Raw genomic sequence first — 3,474 nt, 5'->3', positions numbered from 1 at the left:
GGTACTACGTCAGTCGTGAGCACCAGGGAATTTCAAACAGTGATTTTTTTTACTTGTATCGAGACTTCGGTTACAGAGGTCAGTTACTTGTTTTCTAAAATATAACAACAATTATTATTGCCTTATTTGCAATAATATTGCCTGAGTGTACCTGATATGCCGGTGTCATTGCCCACAAAACTAATCATTACGATGACAACAATAATTATAGATATTATTCAAGAGCACATAAACAACAAATATAAAAAACCAACAACAAATTGAACTTGAAATGTACGCAAATAAACAAGCCATAAAGCTCATAAAAATATACACACATACAGAAATATACATATACACACATACGAACACACGAACATCTGTAACGAGTAGGCCTTTTCTCAGCGGCAGCGGGAGAGCGCCAACCGCACAGAGGCCGAATTGGAAATTACGCAGAAAATCGGCAAATAAAAAGGTGAAAAACTGAAATTTCTTAAGTTTACTAGAATTTTGCGCGCAAAAAGAACATAAACTATAGGCTGTAGAACAATTGTCAAGAGACCAACCACTTAGCTGCCTACCCCCAACCCCATCACACCTCCTCACCCTCATCATGATTTGTGTGTATTCAGCGTTTGTTGTGATCGGGTTCGTGGGTACCTTGGTTAATAGAAATATATATGTATAATCATATTTATGTGTGTAGTTGTTGTGTTCTTGTTGTTTTGTTAGTTGGCTGGTTGATGGTTACTTCGGTGCGGCCTTGGCTAGGTTTATTAACCCCATTACGTGTATGATAACAAAAAAAAGCACCTTCTGTTTGGCCATAAAAAGTTGTAGTGTTTTGACAACAACAACCACAGTCAAGTGTGTAGCTTATTTAGCGGAAAAATTAACTTACTACGAATATATAGTGTAGATATGTATGGTTATCTCTGTAACTATCTGCGAACGCGTGTATAATTGCTGGTAAAATTGTCAAGTTCATTAACTCGTTGGCCACCCATGTGGCTTGTTGGCTGGGAAAATGGCAGGTGGGTGTGCTTTGGTAATGATTAAGCTCTTGTGTGGGTTTATATAGTATGTATGTATGCATATAAGTGTCTCTGATTATATATATAAATATTCCTTGATTCATATCATCAAGGTTATATAACCGAGTTCTACGCAGCCTAGTCGGCGCCAGGTTGTTTCAGTGTTGTATTTTGGGTACTTATACCTCTTTATTGGCGTAGAAACCGCTTAAAACAACGAGCTAGTCGTTCCTCCTTTTTGATGTTTAGCGCAAATTGGGGGTTTCAAGTGTAGATTCTTCTTCACCTCGTCTTTCTAACCGAATGAAGGTCGTCCTCTTCCTCTCAGAACTGGAGTGATTTCATCCATTCGAGCGACATGACCTAGCAAAAGTAGCCGTTGTCTCTTAATTTGCTGAACTATGTCAATGTCGTCGTATATCTCATACGGCTCATCGTTCCATATACTGTATTCGCCGTTGCCGATGCGCAAAGAACCATCAATCATTCGCAGATCCCTCGAAAACTCGTAAAGCCGACTCATGAGATCACTGTCCATGCAGGACGGGAATAATGAGTGACTTATAATGTTTGGTCTGTGTCGAGAGAGGCCTTCACTTCCTAATTGCTTATTACGTCCAAGCAGCATCTATTTCGGCAAGATTTATGCTGCGTTAGATTTCAAGGCTAAATTTGTAGAGGAAGTTGTCTACGACTTCGTAATTATGATTGTTAACAGTGACGTGAGAGCTAAGTCGCGAGTGCGACGACTGTTTGTAAGATAGCAAGAGATATTTATTTTGTCTTATCCTCACTCGCAACCGGACCAATTTGATTCGCTTCTTTGTCCAACCTGGAGAACTAACGGCGCGGTTGTTGAAGCCAATGATATCAATATCATCGGCGTACGCTAGCAACAACAGTTGAGAGTGTTTTACGTGGGATCCCACCTGCGAAGGCCTAAATCCACGGTGCTCAGAAGCACAACGGATCAATATAATGCGTCGATCTGCGCCCTGAAAACTGGGTAACGATTTTCAGTACCAATCGGCAGTGTGACTAGGACACACTAACCACCTTGGTAGGGTTCGAGGCCCATCTAAAACCTCTTCCGTACTATGTGCACGGCGCCAGGTTGCAATGCAGGTTGCGTAGTAGAAGATTGTACCTTCTCTATTCAGCTCTGCAGCTCGAATTATTTTCTCCATCAGTAGTTTGAAGAAGTCGCCCGATAGGGAGATCACGTCAACGTGTTATACACCGTCTTCAAGACGTGGATTGAGTACAGTCTTCGTCTCGATCTTTCATGGTCTTACATAGTAAGTTACCGTCAGAAACTGTTGTCGAGGTCGGTGTTCTGAAACTATGCTTATAATCTAGCGATATTTCTTTGCAATAATTCCCATGTGATGACCTGTTTTTTCGGGGATTTTTTAGTGGTTTTTTCTTCAGCCAACATAAAATAGTCATAAACTTAAGTAGTATTTCTTTATTTGGCTTCGAGATATGAATACCGTCTATTGGTTAAAAATTATACATCAATCTTTTATATTGAGAACGAGATTTTTTCATACAGATTTTTAGCCTGTAGGCTTCTTAACTTTTTAACAAAATTTTGTAACTCCGCGCTCATTTCATTTAATACTCTAGCCAACTTGTTTGAGCTATTTATAGCAAAATTTGTATTGGCGTCATTAATTAATTCTTGCGAATTTGCGGTGATTTTTAAACCTGCAAATTCTGGTTGTAGTTTGCATAAAGTCATTTGTCATTCACCGAAGTTGCACCGGCGGCTGGAAGCAAATATTCATTGAAGAATTGCTAGCCGGTTTGACGCTTACCCTTGTTTTGTCCTCTAATAAATTAAATGTGAATATATTTACTCCTAGGCAAAAGTCTTTTAAAAAATTGCCAGCTTGTCTATTCTGGGCCTGTGTCGCCACGTGTCAATCCATCAACTGCTGATCAGCAGTAATTAAAATAACTAATTGATCGATAGAAGTCTTATGGCATGGACATAAGTATGCGTAAATTACAGCTATTAGCCGCTTCTCAACGCTTTAAATAAACTTTGTAATTAGATATCCTGAAGCTGTTCGAAAGAACTCGGCTCTTATAGTAATTATTAACACGCGCTAGATGTTCATATTTGCACAAATTTACTGTGTAACGTGGTTGCCTGCTAAAAATGTAGAAGATATACTTTAGCGGAAGGTTATCTCGTTCACTGTTTGAAGTAAGGGTATTCTTGTTGGCCTCCTTAAACTTTAATTTTTCAGTTTACCAGATATCGGCAAGGCTTTCAAACACAAAATGGTGTAGAAGATTGGTCCAAGTTATTTATAAGTATTATTTCGAAGAATCATGTGTATAGTTTCCTTCTTCATTTGATGACATTTTATAAATAATTTTTCTCTTATCATAAGGATTTAAAGTTATGTGAAAAATATCTATGTATAGATCCAAAATTTCAAAAGAAACC

The sequence above is a fragment of the Bactrocera dorsalis genome, unplaced genomic scaffold (assembly GCF_023373825.1).
Source record: "Bactrocera dorsalis isolate Fly_Bdor unplaced genomic scaffold, ASM2337382v1 BdCtg035, whole genome shotgun sequence".
NCBI lineage: Eukaryota > Metazoa > Arthropoda > Insecta > Diptera > Tephritidae > Bactrocera > Bactrocera dorsalis.
This window is presented reverse-complemented; position numbering follows the sequence as displayed.